We start from the raw sequence: 19320 nt of genomic DNA on the forward strand, positions 1-19320 counted from the left end.
ATTACAAATAATATATATTTTGAGTAGCACAGTGAAAATATTTAGCTGGCTGTCAGCATATACTGACCAAGATAACTAACAAAAATTATTTTTGTAAGCAAATGTTTATCATAACTGAAAGAATGGACAATTTTGATCCTGCAGTTACTATGAATCAACACACAAAGACATTAATTACATTAGCTGCCAGTGAGCATTGATTTAGAGCACTGGGGAAAGCTGAAAATAGCACAGTGATCAGCACATCTGCCTAGTAAGCAGGAGACCTGGGTTTGAATCCCAGTCTGGCATTGGAAGCTAATGTCATTAACTCCTTTGTGTGTTGATATTTATAGCAAATATGTATTACACTGCAGCTACTGGAACTGATTTCTTGTAAAATGTTATATTTCAATGTAGTTCATGTTGCAGGCCCTACTAGACAACTTACAAATGCTTATCAGTAATTTTACTGGATCATAATGACAGAATAACAATGTTTTATGGTCCTTTTCAATAATAAATTTTAATGTACAATGAAAAAGAATAGATATAATTATTTTGTAAGATACGATCAACACTCATTATTAGTCTGAACTGTAAGTAAAGTCTTCAAATCAATATTGCACCAAGTAGCCCTACAGCTTTCATAGTTTCATTGTCACAACCACTCTTCTGCTGACATTTTGATGGGTTTTTGCTTCTATTGAATAAGGTATCTTGTGATCAGCTGATGTTCTTGGTTAAAAGTGTTGATTATTATATGTTTATTTTTTGATATTGATATGCTCTCCAGATGTTAAGCTTTCGTATTACATAGAAAATGATCTGATTATACACAAAACTGTTGGTCATCAATGTAGGAACAATTTTATTAAGTAGTGAAGAAAAGGTAAGGCGGCACACTTCCCAGTAAATTATTACAGTGTTCATATCACTGGCTCAAAGTGATGAATATTTTACTTGTGAACATATAGTAAATACTTTTTCTATTTTAATGATGCTGTAACTAACTAAATTTTATTTTCGCTAGTGCCCTTTCTGGAACGTTAGTCTATGAACATACATAACCTCCCCCTCCCCCCCACCTCCTCCCAGACACCTCACCATAAATCATTGCTCTCCAAGGCTTTAATCTGTCAGATTTCTCAGTGCACACAATTAAAACCAATCACAATCATGATGCCAGGCAAGAATACAATCTTATTACAACACATGAAGTCATCTCACTTGTTAATTATTAACAATGAATGGTTCACACCTCTACTAATACAACATGTGTATTGTGCCTCAGCAAGGCCAACAACAGAATTTGTTTGATAATAAATAATTAGGGATTCAGTAAATTTTATATCAGGGTTTTCTCTCATTAAATCACTTTCTTGGATGTCGTGGCTTTAGTTCTTAAGGAAACCTGCTATCTTTGTAGCATAACTGGACCTGAAATTTACAGAGAAAAAACAGCAAGATTAACGTAAAATTATTTGTTTAATACTGAGGAAAACATTGGATGACTCACAATGTAGCATTACTGGTCATTGTTCCTGGATATTTGGAGAATTATTTGCTGTTTAGGGCACTGAAAATTACCCCAGCTGCTGAAAGATACTACAAAGGAGTGCGTTGAGCAAACTACAAAGAATCACATTAAAGAAATATCAAAGTTCCTTGAAAGTACTATCCTCTCCCACAGATCCTATCTCCTCTTCAGGAACTACATATTATTACTAATCAACTTGACTGAGTTACAAATCAGTGGTAGGTATAGTTGACCTGCACAAGGGAGGCAGTTACCAAGAAGAATTCAAGGTACTGCATTCATAGTACTGACATACCATACAACTAGTCTGAGATGCTGTCTACCACAAAAAATTAAGCCAGTGTTACAAACTTCACTTGTTGGCAAGGCTGCTTTGTCCTGTGTCAGGGGAAAGCATATGCAAAAGAGCAGGGTTCCATTAATTATTTGTAATTTTAACATACACAAATAATGGCACCCTTAAGAAAATAGCAACAAGGAATGCGATGGATTGCATTGTTCAACATGTTGAAGTGGCTGTTTTGGCAGCAACCAAGGGGAAAAGTGTACTCACCTGGGCTGACTGTGTGCGAGGAGCACAGTAGCCTGTTTTAGAATAAATAACTCACCTAGTCCAGATAATGACAGCTGCAAGAGAACCCTAAGTATAAAGCATAAATTATAAGGTAAAGGTACTATAATTACAAATATTTTTAAAGCAAACTTTAGGACGAGTTCTGTCAAAAAAAACAATAAAATTGATAAGATATTCATTCCTTGTGGGACAAATCAATTTATTTTGTGCATGTTAAAAATTAGGGGCAGATATGGAATCTATGCACAATTTGTTATGAACCGTAGACTAAAATTAAAGGAATTGCAAAAAGGTAGGGAACTGAGTGATGGGATCAGGACAGGTTGAAGGAACCAGAGGTTGTTGAGTGTTTCAGAGAGGGTATCAGGCAGTGACTGACAAGTAGGGGAAATGAATACAGTATATGAACACAAGAACAGAATCGGATCACTATCTTACAGAAGTAAAGTGTCTTTGGATTCCCAACAGGGACAGACTGCCACAGACGAATAGAAGAAAGAAGGTAGACAGAGACGAATTAAGACACAATCGATCCAGGTATGAAGAAGGAATTGAATCATTCAGTGAATGGGACGACATGAAGCGAAATATGGTGAAACAGGCTGCACTATGGGGAAAGGAAGAAAAGAAATGGAAGCACTGGTGGTGGAACAAGGAATGTGAGGAAGCGGTAAGTAAGACAACTTAAGTAAGGTAGTCAGAAAAGTGGGACTGAGGATCGCCTATAACAAGACAAACCATTAAATACCACTGCAGACTGGAAAACAATGGAAGAGACTGTGCAAATGGTGGACAAATTTAAATATCTGTGAGAATTTATAACAGGAAGGAACAGGAGCAAGGAGGGAATAACATAGAGGATAAAGAAGATGAGGTCAACCTTCTGCATGACGAGAGACATATACAATAAAAAGAATATATCAACAGAGGCAAAGATACACCACTACAAGGCAACAGTGAGGAATGCAGTATTATATGCTTCTGAAACAATGACACTAGGAAGAAATGGGGCAGAACAACTAGAGAAAGAAGAGAGAAAAATACTAAGAAAAATACTAGGTCCCAAAAGAGGTGGATGCGAAGACCTAGGGAAGAATTGTACTGGAACATGAGAACAATATCCAGGTAAATCAGACTCAAAAGGGCAAGGTTTGCTGGACATGTAGTTAGGATGAGTATGGACAGAATGACGAAGAGAGTGTGGGAAACAACAGGGAGGACAAGGGGGAAGACAGGAACCAAGTGGGTTGTTGAACTTCGGAAGGACTGGTTGGAATTGGGGATCAAGGTCGAAGGAAAGGAAAATTGGAGGAACAAATATACACCGACCAATATGACTGAAGATCAATGACAGAAGAATACAGGAAAAGATTAGAGTGACACCAGTGGAGCCGACAGAAGAAACGGAAACTGCAGATCTCTGAAGAAGAGCAGGAGAGAAGAAGAGAAAGAATGAAGAGGTTCTGGGAGAAGAGGAAAATGCAGTCCACGAAGGGGCTACCCGTAGTCCTATAGAGGCCGTAACGCAAGAATAAGAACAATAATAAGAAGAAGTAGTATATGACAAATGGATAGCTTTGAGAGATGAAATAGTGAAGGTGGCACAGGATTGAAATCCTTTGATATCGCAGGAGATATTGAATTTTATTGATCATACGAGAAAATATACAAATGCAGCAGGCAAGAGGGAATACAAACATATAAAAAAATTAGATTAACAGGAAGTGCAAAATGGCTTGAAGACAAATTTAAGGATATGGAAGTGCATACAGGGTGTAAAAAAAACGTTGAATACTTCGAGGTGTGGTAGTACTCATTGAAACAAGATAAATAAGTCCAGTAAACATGGGTTCAGAAATGATTACTTTCCGAGATAAACACGTGATCACAGGAAAGGCTGCGTGATGTTTAGTTGCAGATACTAGCACCGTCGTTGCATTGGCACTCTGTTAAAACTGTTGGCACGGTATTATAAAGTCTTACTCTCACAGTACTCTACCTATCATTAGTTGGTCTGGAGAAAGATGCGTGGTTCGAGTTGTGTAGTATGCACTTTAGTTTTTGTCATGTTTCTATGCCTTATTGTACAATACTGTCAAACCTGGATACATATAATGGGGTTTTACTTTCTTCTAAACAAAGGTTCACTTACATGTGCACTGTTACTGCACTGTTTATATGTACAAATGGTTACGTAAATTTACAATTTCTCTCTTCCACCACCGAAGCCAACTACTCAACAAGTGAAATGATGGATATGATATTCTGCAACAGTATATCAAATGCTTGTAGCCCACAAGTTCATTCCCTCTACACCGATAAGCATCCACAGCACAGAGTGGCCTCTGATATGCTGCTTGGCAGAATTTTCTAGCATCTGAGGACACAGGTACCCTTGCACCTCGGAAAACTGACAGTGGAAGGCCCTGCACAGTCCACACGCCTGACATGGAGGAGCATGTGCTACAATCTGTGGAAGAAACCCCCGAGACCAGTGTGTGACGATTAGCAGCAGCAGAAACTGTACCCATATCATCTACAGTGCATTCAGGCCCTAAGGCCACATGATTATCATGGCAGATGGCAGTCCTGTCAATGGCTGTTGCAGAAGTGTGCCGCAGATCCATTGTCCACATCCAACATTTTCTTTACCAATGAGACAGTGTGCACAAGAGGCGGTGTTGTGAATTTCCACGGCCAGCATGTATGGGCACATGTAAATTCCCGAGCAACTCAACCAACGTATGGACAGGCGTACTTGGCGATAGATTAATAGGACCGTATGTGCTATCACAAAGGTCAAATGGGGTGCTTTAACTTTACTTTCTCAATAATGTAGTGCCTACCTTGCTGTGCCATTGCAGTAAGGAATACAAATGTGGTTCATGCATGCTGGCACACCAGCACAATTTCGTCGCAATGTGTGCAAACATCTGATGCAGACATTTCAGGACTGATGGATTGGTCAGTTTGGGGTGAGGGGTTGAGGAGGCATCACACCCTTGGCCTACTCGTTCTCTGGACCTCAATCCCCTTGACTTTTGGTTATGGGGACACTTTAAGGAATTGGTCTATGCCATGCCAATCAATGATGTGCAGACATGACGAGGTCGCATCATCAATGAATGCTAGCAGGTGCAACAGCCAGGTATTCTTCAAAGGGTGAATCATTCCTTACGCCGGAGAACAGAGGGGTGCCCTGTCATGAATGAACACCACATTGATCACCTGCTGTGAACACGTTTATTGCAGAAAGGATGCATTTCTGGACCCATGTTCATTGGAGTTATTTTTCTTGTTTCGATGAGTACTACCACCACTCAAAGTACTCGACACTTTTTTGAACACCATGTATAATTAAGGAAAAGACAGATACCACTTACATGGAAATTAAAGAGGCATTTGAAGGAAAGAAAAGCAACTGTATGAATATCCAGAGATCATATGGAAAACCAGTACGGAGAATCAAAAGGTGGAAGGAGTATGTAGAAGGACCGTACAATGAAAGCAAACTTAAAGGCAGTGTTACAGTGAGGGAAGATGATGTAGATGAAGATAAGGTAGGAGCTATAATAGAGCAGGAAGAATTTGATAGAGCACTGAAAGAGCTAAGTTGAAACAAGGAACCTGGAGTTGACAACATTCAGTCAGAGCTACAGATAGTCTTAGGACAGCCAGCAATGACAAAACTATGCCATTCAGTGTGCAAGATGTGCGAGACAGATAAAATAACTTACGACTTCATGAGGAATCTAATAATTCCAATTCCAAAGAAAGCAAAGATGGGGGGCCATTCCGTGCCAAGTGGTCTAATATCGAGAAATGTTCCCACATGACCATCATGGATTTTGATGAAATTTTCTATGAACATTCACACATGTTCTCTAGAACACTGGTAAAGTTTCAGTTTCAGAAATTCAATACTTGCAGAGATATAGTCACTTTTTTTAAACCATAGCACAGCTTCCAATAGCGCATCCTTGAATTTTCAGCAACTTTGAGATGATATATCACTGTAAGTATTTGTATGAAATAAACAAAACTTTGCCATCTTATACAACTTTTAGAGCTCTTTAAAGTAAAATATCAAGAAAAGGATTTCTGAGCAATTTTCATATAGATAATTTGAAGCAAAGTAGGGCGAAATTATAGCTGTTTTAAAAAAAAATGTGAACTTTAGTTTTTTATATCTCTAAAAGTAATTGTGGGATGTACATGAAACTTCGCACACCATAACTCACCAATACAAGGTCTTAGAATATAAAATTTCATTGTCCTATTGCTTTCCATTATTTTACAAATCTAGGGTGAAGTTGACGATTTTTCAAAAAGTGCTAAAAATGGGTATTTTTAGTCACATTTTTCAAAAAAGTATTTTCTCCAAACTCTTCTAAACTATGCTAATTAGAAAAAGCATATTCTAAACTATCTAGAAAACTTGATTTGGTTTTGCAATGCAAGCATATAAGACACCATACCAGCCAAGCATGAATCATACATACCATCACATTGCAATCACTGCTGGTGAGAGAAATGGGGTGGTAGCTAGAAGGAAGGTGTTTGTCCTTACCGGACTTAGATATGGGTATAACAGTTGCTTCACGCCAGTGTCTGGAAAACATGCCTTCTGCCCAGAGGCGGTTGTACGTGTGAAGTAGAAAGTGCTTGTCCACAAGAAAAGGTGCTGCAACATCTGAATGTGAATTTCGTCTGGTCCTGGGGCGCAGGATTGGGATGAAGTGAGAGAATGATTGAGCTTACTCATAGTAAAGATGGCTTTGTAGCACTCAAGATTCTCAGAAGAGAAGGATATTGCACAAGCAAGCTCCACTCGTTTCTGATGGAGGAAGACAGGTGGTAGTGAGAAGAGCTCGAAATATCCACAAAACGGCGACCCAAGGTGTTGGAGATACCAATAGGGTCCACTATAACATCGTCTGCTACTGTCAGACCGGAAATTGGGGAATGAATCTTGGTCCCAGAGAGCCATCAGAGGTTGGCCCACATGACAGACGAGGGAGTGGAACTATTGAAAGAACTAGTAAATGATATCCAGCTGGCTTTCTTGCTACCCCAAAGAATGTGACAGCTCTGTGCATGCAAACTGTTTATAATGAATGCTGTTCGCCATGTAGGATGACAGAAACGCTGAGAGCATGCCTCCGCGCATGAGTTGCGCCATGGCACGCCTCAGTCCATCAAGGAACCGAGACACGGCATGGTAAGGAGGAAGTGCGAGCAATGGAATGTTCTGCGGAGATAAGGATAATGTTTGTAAGATATTCTACTTGGCCATCACAAATGGGGAAATGTCGTTTGTCGAAGCTCGCAGGGGAGGAGTAGAGCCTATAGTTGGACCTTAATAATCTCCCATTTGGATGTGTACATAGGTGGGGTAGGAGTCAGCAAATCAAATGGATAGCACATTGGAAACAGTCACTCTGATGTTTGTCAGAGGGAACGGACCACTCGAGACAATGGGCAAGCTGGGCAGTGTAGAAGGGTAGGTCTAAATGGGAACAGGTGTGCGTGGAGTCTAAAAGGAATGTGGGTGCTCCTATGTTAAGACAGAGGAGGCTAAGTTGACTGAGGTCAGTCAAAAGGGCACTTCACAGACAGGTTCTAGAAGAACAACAAAGGGGATGGTGTGAATTAAAGTCACCGAATAACAGAAAGGGGTGAGGTAGCTGCCCTTTATCTGGCAGAAGTCTGCCCTGGTGACACTGGATGTCAGAGGGATGTAAACAGTACAAAGAAACAAAGAAAGTGAGGAAGGCAATGCAGACTGCAGCAGCTTGAAGCTGGGTAGTCAGGGAGATGATTTGACTATGAACATCATCCTGGATGAGCAGCATGACTCCTCCACAAGACGGAATGCCAACCTCAGGTGGAAGATCAAAGTGGACCAGGAAGAAATGCAAGAGCTCAAAGTGGTTGTGAGGATGCAATTTTGTTTCCTGGAGGCAGAGAACAAGTGGACACTGTGATTCTAAGAGTAGCCGTAAATTCTCTTTCTTTGATCGAAGGCCACAAACGTTCCATTGAAGGATAGCCATAACAAGGAAAGGAGAGGAGGGAAAAAATGAAGGGGTGTCACCTCAGCAGCTGCCAAGTGCCAACCTTCAAAGACTCACTGCTGCAGGATGCAGATACTGGGAATCGTGCTCCATGACATCTACAGAGGCGTCTGCATTCTACTTTTGTTGGTCTTTGAAATCCAGTCAGAAAAACGGGCAGCGGGATGCACTGGTGACACGGAGGTCAGCCAGGCTAGAGTATCATGTGGCGACACTGTCAAAGAACATCTCCGATTTGGCGAAGGAGATGACTGGTTGCCTTTGTTTGATTTCTTGCAGCCTTTCTGACTGGCAAAGGAAGACTGAGATGTTTATTGGATGGAGGGATGTAAGAAGTTTTCATAGGAGTATTCCTTCTGTCCTTTCCGACCTGCCAGTTGCGCAATGGGTGACTTTGCCCTGTGACGCAAAAGTTTGGTGGCTTGTTGCACAGCTGCAGGAGGAGACGGAGATGCTACCGTGACACTGGGTGATTTTACAGTCGCGGTGCTGAATTTGAGGCTGCATGGCTGTGTGCCCAAGTCCTTCATGGAGTGAGATGTTGAAAGAACAGTACTATAAGTGCCGAATGGTAGAACACAGTGTTTCTAACTAGACAGCAACTTGCGAATGAGCAGGTAAGGCACTTTTTCGTTCACCCGGATCTCTCGGACAACCCACTCATCGAGATACATGGAAGAATCTCGGGAGGAGGCGGCATGGTCACCACTGCAATTATACAGTGAGAAGGAGAAGGTAGACAATTGCCCTTGTCAGCATCCCTACCACTGGTTACAAATTTGTCAGCTGTCAACAAGACATTTGAGTGTAGTTGAAATGATGACAGTGGTTAATAGCATCAGACTTGGAATGTATAGTCAAACTACGATAACTTCATAGCTTGCTTTGATCTTCGATGGAAGCACCACTCTATCAAAACTGAGCAAAAGAGTACAAAGCGGGCACTACATCTACATCTACATCCATACTCCGCAAGCCACCTGACGGTGTGTGGCGGAGGGTACCCTGAATACCTCTATCGGTTCTCCCTTCTATTCCAGTCTCGTAAAGAAGGATTGTCGGTATGCTTCTGTGTGGGCTCTAATCTCTCTGATTTTATCCTCATGGTCTCTTCGCGAGATATACGTAGGAGGGAGCAATATACTGCTTGAATCTTCGGTGAAGGTATGTTCTCTGAGCTTTAACAAAAGCCCGTACCGAGCTACTGAGCATCTCTCCTGCAGAGTCTTCCACTGGAGTTTATCTATCATCTCCGTAACGCTTTCGCGATTACTAAATGATCCTGTAATGAAGCGCGCTGCTCCCCGTTGGATCTTCTCTATCTCTTCTATCAACCCTATCTGGTGCGGGTCCCACACTGCTGAGCAGTATTCAAGCAGTGGGCGAATAAGCGTACTGTAACCTACTTCCTTTGTTGTCGGATTGCATTTCCTTAGGATTCTTCCAATGAATCTCAGTCTGGCATCTGCTTTACCGACGATCAACTTTATATGATCATTCTATTTTAAATCACTCCTAATGCGTACTCCCAGATAATTTATGGAATTAACTGCTTCCAGTTGCTGACCTGCTATTTTGTAGCTAAATGATAAGGGACCTATCTTTCTATGTATTCGCATCACATTACACTTGTAATGCACACTAAGGAGGCATCTATCTTTTTCATCACCCTATGGACTGAAATGATACCCTGATCAGAGAAGTACATTTGGATTTTTTTACTCAGTCAGTCCGTTGAGTAGTCTTGTGTAAATAACACCACAAGAAGAATTCAGCATTCGATGGGCTGTGGAGGAGTGAAGCTGCAAGCAGTTGTTGTACTTGATAGTCAGAAGAATCTCCAACAAAAAGTGCCACTGTGTACACAAGAACAGGATTTCACAGGGCTTGCAACTGCATCAACACCTTTCTGAATACAATACCGATTTGCCTTAGGAAAAGACTCTCAGTCTTCAGGACATGAAACCATGAGGAACCATGGCCCAGCTGGGAGGGTTTTTGAATCTATGGCATCATTCCATTTACATTTACCAGACACTGACTGGACGATTGGCTCATTGCAAGAAAATCCTGATTGCCAGAATCTCTGAAGGTGCACTCCTTCCAACTGGCGGCCCTCCCTCAGAAGGTGGCACACATGCCTTAGGTCATTGTTCACACCACCTGAACACCTGACAGATGGAGCAATTCGCACTTTGGGAATTTAGCAGTTCAGGCAATCACCCCTCCCTGGGCCTGGCCTGTACTGGAGGGTACATGCAAACCCTACCTGTTGACCCAGGGCCAGGAATTACTTGTTACCTGGACACCTATTATGCATCAGATGCATGGGCTGGCCTTCTGGAGTGAACAGGGAGGAAGAAGAAAAAGAGAAACCTCAAATGCCGAAGCAGAGGGAGGATAGGAGAAGGGGAACTTAAATGTGATTCGCAAAGTACCCCTGTAGATGCAAGTGAAAGAAGAAAAAAAAAGGAACGAAAAACAGTGAAGAGACTGTTCTTGTGTCGGCTACTGAAAATGCGGAACACATTCCCAAGAACATCCCAGATATGTTTGCCAACGGAAAGGGGGGGGGGGGGGGGCGGAGGGGGGAATAGCAAGAGGATACACATGCAGCACGGAAGGGAAAAGATGCTGCAAGGCCAGGGACCTGTGGTAGCCAGGCATGAATCTGTCAAAGAGGGGCAGGCCCCCTGGGGGACAGAATTGCAGTAAATGCACTCCAAACAATATCTTGCTTCTTACTTGAAGAAGTATGAACTGGATCATTACGAAGACACTCATACTATTATCTTTCTCATTGGGCCATAACTGATTGAACAAAAATGATTAAGAGTACTTTGTTCACGATTTTACTGATGCTTTATAAATCAACATCCAAAAACTACTTATCTATGTGCAAATAAAAAAATAAATTAATAAAATCATAAATCATAAACTGTTTATCTCATGTAATATATTAGTAGTAATTTCTGAAGACTTTTAACACACTGTGACCAGTGTTTACATAATTCAGGAAACAAATGATAATTTGTTACGAGGAAAATTCCCGCATTTAGATGTGGTAAATTATTTCATAACTCATTAGTTATGTGATCTACCCATTTAATCTTCAGCATTCTTCTGTAGCACCACATTTCGAAAGCTTCTATTCTCTTCTTGTCCAAACTATTTATCGTCCTTGTTTCACTTCCATACATGGCTACACTCCATACAAATACTTTCGGAAATGACTTCCTGACACTTAAATCTGTACTCGATGTTAACAAATTTCTCTTCTTCAGAAGCACTTTCCTTGCCATTGCCGGTCTATATTTTATATCCTCTCTACTTCGACCATCATCAGTTATTTTGCTCCCCAAATAGCAAAACTCCTTTACTACTTTAAGTGTCTCATTTCCTAATCTAATTCCCTCAGCATCACCCGACTTAATTCGACTACATTCCATTACCCTCGTTTTGCTTTTGTTGATGTTCATCTTATATCCTCCTTTCAAGACACTATCCATTCCGTTCAACTGCACTTCCAAGTCCTTTGCTGTCTCTCAAAGTTTTTATTTCTTCTCCACGGATTTTAATACCTACTTCGAATTTTTCTATTGTTTCCTTTACTGCTTGCTCAATATACAGATTGAATAACATCAGAGAGAGACTACAACCCTGTCTCACTCCCTTCCCAACCACTGCTTCCCCTTCATGCCCCTCGACTCTTATAACTGCCATCTGGTTTATGTACAAATTGTAAATAGCCTTTTGCTCCCTGTATTTTACCCCTGCCACCTTCAGAATTTGAAAGAGAGTATTCCAGTCAATATTGTCAAAAGCTTTCTCTAAATCTACAAATGCTAGAAACGTAGGTTTGCCCTTCCTTAATCTAGCTTCTAATATAAGCCATAGGGTCAGTATTGCCTCACGTGCTCCAACATTTCTACAGAAGCCAAACTGATCTTCCCCAAGGTCAGCTTCTACTAGTTTTTCCATTCGCCTGTAAAGAATTCGTGTTAGTATTTTGCAGCTCTGACTTATTAAACTGATAGTTCGGTAATTTTTACATCTGTCAACACCTGCTTTCTTTGGCATTGGAATTATTATATTTTTCTTTAAGTCTGAGGGTATTTCGCCTGTCTCATACATCTTGCTCTCCAGATGGTAGAGTTTTGTCAGGACTGGCTCTCCTGAGGCCTTCAGTAGTTCCAATGGAATGTTGTCTACTCCGGGTGCCTTGTTTCGTCTCAGGTCTTTCAGTGCTCTGTCAAACTCTTCACGCAGTATCGTATCTCCAATTTCATCTTCATCTACATCCTCTTCCATCTCCAGAATATTGTCCTCAAGTACATCGCCCTTGTATAGACCCTCTGTATACTCCTTCCACCTTTCTGCTTTCCCTTCTTTGCTTAGAACTTGGTTTCCATCTGTGCTCTTGATATTCGTACAATTGGTTCTCTTATCTCCAAAGGTCTCTTTAATTTTTCTGTAAGCAGTATCTATCTTACCCCTAGTGAGATAAGCCTCTACATCCTTACATTTGTCCTCTAGCCATCCCTGCTTAGCCATTTTGCACTTCCTGTCAATCTCATTTTTGAGACGTCTGTATTCCTTTTTGCCTGCTTCATTTACTGCATTTTTATATTTTCTCATTTCATCAATTAAATTCAATATTTCTTCTGTTACCCAAGGATTTCTACTAGCCCTTGTGTTTTTACCTACTTGATCCTCTGCTGCCTTCACTACTTCATCCCTCAAAGCTACCCATTCTTCTTCTACTGTATTTCTTTCCCTTATTCCTGTCAATTGCTCCCTTATCCTCTCCCTGAAACTCTGTACAGCCTCTGGTTCTTTTAGTTTATGCATGTCCCATCTCCTTAATTTTCCACCTTTTTGCAGTTTCTTCAGTTTTTATCTACAGGTCATAACCAATAGATTGTGGTCAGAGTCCACATCTGCCCCTGGAATTGTCTTATAATTTAAAACCTGGTTCCTAAATCTCTGTCTTACCATTATATAATCTATCTGATACCTTTTAGTATCTCCAGGTTTCTTCCATGTATACAGCCTTCTTTTACGATTCTTGAACCAAGGATTACCTATGATTAAGTTGTGGTCTGTGCAAAATTCTACCAGGCGGCTTCCTCTTTCATTTCCTTGCCCCAGTCCATATTCACTACGTTTGCTACTCTTCCTTTTCCTACTACCGAATTCCAGTCACCCATGACTTAAATTTTCATCTCCCTTCACTATATGAATAATTTCTTTTATTTGATCATACATTTCTTCAATTTCTTCGTCATCTGCAGAGCTAGTTGGCATATAAACTTGTAATACTGTAGTAGATGTGGGCTTCGTATATCTTGGCCACAATAATGCGTTCACTATGCTGTTTGTAGTAGCTTACCCGCATTCCTATTTTCCTATTCATTATTAAACCTACTCCTGCATTACCCCTATTTGATTTTGTGTTTATAAGGAGAAAATATAAAAATGCAGTAAATGAAGCAGGCAAAAAGGAATACAAACATCTCAAAAATGAGATCGACAGGAAGTGCAAAATGGCTAAGCAGGGATGGCTACAGTACAAATGTAAGGATGTAGAGGCTTATCTCACTAGAGGTAAGATAGATAATGCCTACAGGAAAATTAAAGAGACCTTTGGAGAAAAGAGGACCACTTGTATGAATATTAAGAGCTCAGATGGAAACCCAGTTCTAAGCAAAGAAGGGAAAGCAGAAAGGTGGAAGGAGTATATAGAGGGTCTATACAAGGGCGATGTACTTGAGGACAATATTATGGAAATGGAAGACGACGTAGATGAATATGAAATGGGAGATACGATACTGCGTGAAGAGTTTGACAGAGCACTGAAAGACCTGAGTCGAAACAAGGCCCCTGGAGTCGACAACATTCCATTGGAACTACTGACGGCCTTGGGAGAGCCAGTCCTGACAAAACTCTACCATCTAGTGAGCAAGATGTATGAGACAGGCGAAATACCCTCAGACTTCAGGAAGTTTGTAATAATTCCAATCCCAAAGAAAGCAGGTGTTGACAGATGTGAAAATTACCGAACTATCAGTTTAATAAGTCACAGCTGTAAAATACTAACGCGAGTTCTTTACAGACGAATGGAAAAACTGGTAGAAGCCGACCTCGGGGAAGATCAGATTGGATTCCGTAGAAATACTGGAACACGTGAGGCAATACTGACCCTACGGCTTATCTTAGAAGCTAGATTAAGAAAAGGCAAACCTACGTTTCTAGCATTTGTAGACTTAGAGAAAGCTTTTGACAATGTTGACTGGAATACTCTCTTTCAAATTCTGAAGGTGGCAGGGGTAAAATACAGGGAGCGAAAGGCTATTTACAATTTGTACAGAAACCAGATGGCAGTTATAAGAGTCGAGGGGCATGAAAGGGAAGCAGTGGTGGGGAAGGGAGTAAGACAGGGTTGTAGCCTATCCCCGATGTTATTCAATCTGTATATTGAGCAAGCAGTAAAGGAAACAAAAGAAAAATTCGGAGTAGGTATTAAAATCCATGGAGTAGAAATAAAAACTTTGAGGTTCGCCGATGACATCGTAATTCTGTCAGAGACAGCAAAGGACTTGGAAGAGCAGTTGAACGGAATGGATAGTGTCTTGAAAGGAGGATATAAGATGACCATCAACAAAAGCAAAATGAGGATAATGGAATGTAGTCGAATTAAGTCGGGTGATGCTGAGGGAATTAGATTATGAAGTGAGACACTTAAAGTAGTAAAGGAGTTTTGCTATTTGGGGAGCAAAATAACTTATGATGGTCGAAGTAGAGAGGATATAAAATGTAGACTGACAATGGCAAGGAAAGCGTTTCTGAAGAAGAGAAGTTTGTTAACATCGAGTATAGATTTAAGTGTCAGGAAGTCATTTCTGAAAGTATTAGTATGGACTGTAGCCATGTATGGAAGTGAATCATGGACGATAAATAGTTTGGACAAGAAGAGAATAGAAGCTTTCGAAATGTGGTGCTACAGAAGAATGCTGAAGATTAGATGGGTAGATCACATAACTAATGAGGAAGTATTGAATCGGATTGGGGAGAAGAGAAGTTTGTGGCACAACTTGACCAGAAGAAGGGATCGGTTGGTAGGACATGTTCTGAGGCATCAAGGGATCACCAATTTAGTATTGGAGGGCAGCGTGGAGGGTAAAAATCGTAGAGGGAGACCAAGAGATGACTACACTAAGCAGATTCAGAAGGACGTAGGTTGCAGTAGGTACTGGGTGATGAAGAAGCTTGCACAGGATAGAGTAGCATGGAGAGCTGCATCAAACCAGTTTCAGGACTGAAGACCACAACAACAACAACAACCCTGTAGTCACCTGACCAGAAGTCTTGTTCCTCCTGCCACCGAACTTCACTAATTCCCACTATATCTAACTTTAACCTATCCATTTCCCTTTTTAAATTTCCGACATTCCATGCTCCGATCTGCAGAACGCCAGTTTTCTTTCTCCTGATAACGACATCCTCTTGAGTAGTCCCTGCCCGGAGATCCCAATGGGGGACTATTTTACCTCCGAAATATTTTACCCAAGAGGACGCCATCATCATTTAATCATACATTAAGCTGCATGCCCTCGGGAAAAATTACAGCCGTAGTTTCCCTTGCTTTCAGCCGTTCGCAGTACCAACACAGCAAGGCCGTTTTGGTTATTGTTACAAGGCCAGATCAGTCAATCATCCAGACTGTTGCCCCTGCAACTACTGAAAAGGCTGCTGCCCCTCTTCAAGAACCGCACGTTTGTCTGGCCTCTCAACAGATACCCCTCCGTTGTGGTTGCACCTACGGTACGGCTATCTGTATCGCTGAGACACGCACACCTCCCCACCAACGGCAAGGTCCATGGTTCATGGAAACAGAATGTGTCAGTGTAAGTGGGACTGTAAAGACCGTAAGACAAATCAAATAACAACAACAACAAATGTATTTTGATTCCCATAAAACATTTAAAAGGTCAACTTCCACCTTGCCAGCAACAGCACAGCAGCATGTTTATCTAGTTAAATTCTTTAAAAACCGTTCAAAGGTGTTCAAATGCTCCATGGTATGAGAAATTTCTTTAACTTCAAACTGCTTGATTTTACCCATAGCACTGCAGCAATGAGGATCAGTTCTGTCAAGAAACCTTGTTTGACATTCAACTTACACAACATTTGCCAAATTTTTGTGACACTTTAAAAAGACCTACACTCTGACTGATGTTGTCTGTATGAATGATTAAATGGTGTCTGGATTTCATAAAGGAGGGGATGTTTATTTAAGATTCCTTCATCCCAACGGTCCCTCACCATTTTTTCTTCTTTTTTGTTGACCAAATCCTGAAGAGTCAGTGCCTCTCTTCCTCACACTTTCCATATGTTTTAAGAAAATTGGATTACAGGCTTTCTTGAAGGTAAGAAAACTGAAATTATGTTTATACACTTATAGTACAAATTCATTACATATGCCTACATATTAAAATCAAACAACTACATTTGTACTTTGTAAACCACCTTGGGATGCATGACAGGCGGTACAACTGTTCGCAATGTTGAATGACAGCAATTTGGAATATTTTATTACTAATAATTAAATAAAGATTGTTATTCCGAAGAACATACATCATGTAATATTTTATCCACTAGAATTTTTTTACACATTCTGTGTTAGTTTAATAATTTCTTTAACTGTAAATTGACAATTTGTGTCTAATTGATAACATATACAAAATAAAAAAAATTGATCTGTCTCACAAAGAAAGAATATGCAATCAATTTTATTATTTTTCTTGACAGCTCTCATCCTACGGTTTGCTTAAAAAATATTTGTCGTTTATGTTTTATTGAAGTTATACTTTGTGTTTTTTGAAAATAGTGAATTTTGTAAAAATTTTATATACTCATTCGCACATGTGAAACACTTCAGAGTGACATTGTGATTTTGACTGAAGAAAAACAAAGCATACTTTGTGTGTAATAAGAAAGTGAATTCATTGAAATATGGAGTGGCTGTAAAATTAAAACAAAATGAGCAAGAGGTAAAATTATTCAGCATTATATCTAAAATGTGTGAGATCGAAGATTTTTTTCCTCGGTAGAACTGAAATGCAATAACCCAACCCACATTCGCTGGCTTTGCTAACGCTATCACATTGTCACCTTCCAACATAACCTAGTCTTCAGGCTGTAGGCTACTGCACACTAGTTTGGCACCACAACCAAGGTTTCAGGGACAGGATGCCACATTATCAGACAGTATCCCAAATATAAATAGTCAGCAGCAGACACTAGTTGCAACCTATGGTATTAGAAAATGGCATTCACTGACTCCAACAACTAATTGCAAATAGAGCCACATTAGAAGGGTACTGCCAACTACAGATAAAAAGAAACACTGGCCAATAAAAGTTGAAATATAAGCTGACAAAATAAATAACTACCTGGTACGAATAATGCATACATACAAGTTAATGAGTGGGAAGATGACAGTAGAGACGAGTTAAAAAGAAGGAACGCAAACTACAATCCATAAAGTAGTATAAGCCAAGACTAGATGGATTGCAAGAAACAAATGCATGCTGTAGACCAACACACTAACTAAAAAGTTCTGCTGCTTGGAGAAACGAATGAACATCACAGTAAGGACAGTACCGAGGTTGGAGATATTGTGTTGCAAAACTATATTCAACAAGATGTTGCAACTGACATATCTTGAGGGTTGTTAGCATGTCACTATGAAAAATGAAAAGTTAATGTACATCTGTTTCATTGTTTGTAATATGAATTACATCCTTTTTATTAATTCAGCTAATTTGCTAGAGCTAGGAAACTAATAAAAGAAGACGCGGGTCGACTTTTGCACCACGAAGGCCTAACTTGTCTGTGACAATTACACACTTATACTAGGCATGTATCAATGTTCTGTGGGGTATTCACAGAAAACAGAAAGATTGCTCACTTATAATCTAGTTAACGCAATGTTATTTGTTAGACAACATGAAGTCTTGAGACAGGCACACTTTCTCGTGGTCTTTCATAGCGTACGTTATCTGAGAGATTTCTGGGCAATAACAGGTGGTTGTCTTGGTATGGGCTACGTTTCATGAGCTACCTCGATGGCAATGCACAGAGCTTCCCTCTCAACAGTACTGGGCTCTGGCGAAACTAACATACGGCTGTAGCTACGACTATAAAATACATTAAATAACATTTCATATATACAACTTACGGTATGTCATTTACATGTATGGCTATTTATTGCGTTAAATGGCCAAATAACATGAAAAGCTAAAACTGTTTAGCAGTCCATTACTCAACGACAGCTTGCTGCACGACATATGACTACATACCTGAGCATTATTCTAATACTTAGCTCCATTAAACATTCAAGATTTCTTTCTCCAGTTGGGCTGTTCCTATGAATCACTTCACCACCCCAGTGTCACCTCATTTTTTTCACAGATGCAACATTACTCATTTAAGTTCTTTGCTAGTACGGAAAGCATCAAAATGAAACCACAGTTGATACAACTAAACCGATGAGGTAGGTCGCTGGCCAAACAGTAACCTGCTATAGAACACCATTTGTTTTTGTTATTCTTTGGTGTGCGTAGAGAGATCTAACTGCCGCGAAATGCAAATGCGCGTTTAGGAAACTAACATCCAACTAATGAGGGTTAAAGTTCGTAAGTTTCGTATGGACTGTGTAAACTTGAATTGAAATCAAAATGATACGCAGCCCATGAATAAATGGTAATCCGTGGTTTTTGTTTAAACAGGTAACGAAGTTTTTGTCTTACTTGTTTTCTTATCGCAGTAGCAGACAATCGGAAAGAAATAGTATTAAAAAAGCACACATGCAGGAAGAAGCGTTAGGTTAAGCACAAATACTAAAATAAAGGCATTCGTCTTTAAGACATGAAAATACCGTTGTTAATAATTTTGAGACTGACAGCTTTGCATTCATGTTGATAACTGCGACAGGAGAAAAAATGCATTAGTGAAAATTCGAACAGTCGATCACTGTATGATCTTTATAATAGTGAACTTATAATTGGATATTTCTATGGACTTCCAGTCTCGCCCAGCAGATAACAGCCATTGACGATGTATGCATTCTACGTCTACATCCAAAG

The 19320-nt window shown here is 40.2% G+C and overlaps 2 protein-coding genes across 7 annotated transcripts in view; one reads left to right on the forward strand and one right to left on the reverse strand.

Annotated features, from left to right (window-relative positions):
* The window catches only part of LOC126283942 (uncharacterized), a 64610-nt gene extending 45861 nt beyond the window's left edge, over positions 1-18749 (reverse strand). Inside the window, exon 1 of the mRNA XM_049982339.1 lies at positions 18535-18749. The gene's annotated coding sequence lies outside the window, so the exon portion shown is untranslated. The remainder of the gene's footprint in view (positions 1-18534) is intronic.
* The window catches only part of LOC126283855 (uncharacterized), a 242530-nt gene continuing 241859 nt past the window's right edge, over positions 18650-19320 (forward strand). For 5 of the 6 annotated variants that reach the window (XM_049982306.1, XM_049982307.1, XM_049982309.1 and 2 more), the window contains exon 1: positions 18748-18963. The gene's annotated coding sequence lies outside the window, so the exon portion shown is untranslated. The other variant, XM_049982308.1, reaches the window with a different exon arrangement.

The sequence above is a fragment of the Schistocerca gregaria genome, chromosome 1 (genome assembly GCF_023897955.1).
Source record: "Schistocerca gregaria isolate iqSchGreg1 chromosome 1, iqSchGreg1.2, whole genome shotgun sequence".
NCBI classification, from domain to species: Eukaryota; Metazoa; Arthropoda; class Insecta; order Orthoptera; family Acrididae; genus Schistocerca; species Schistocerca gregaria.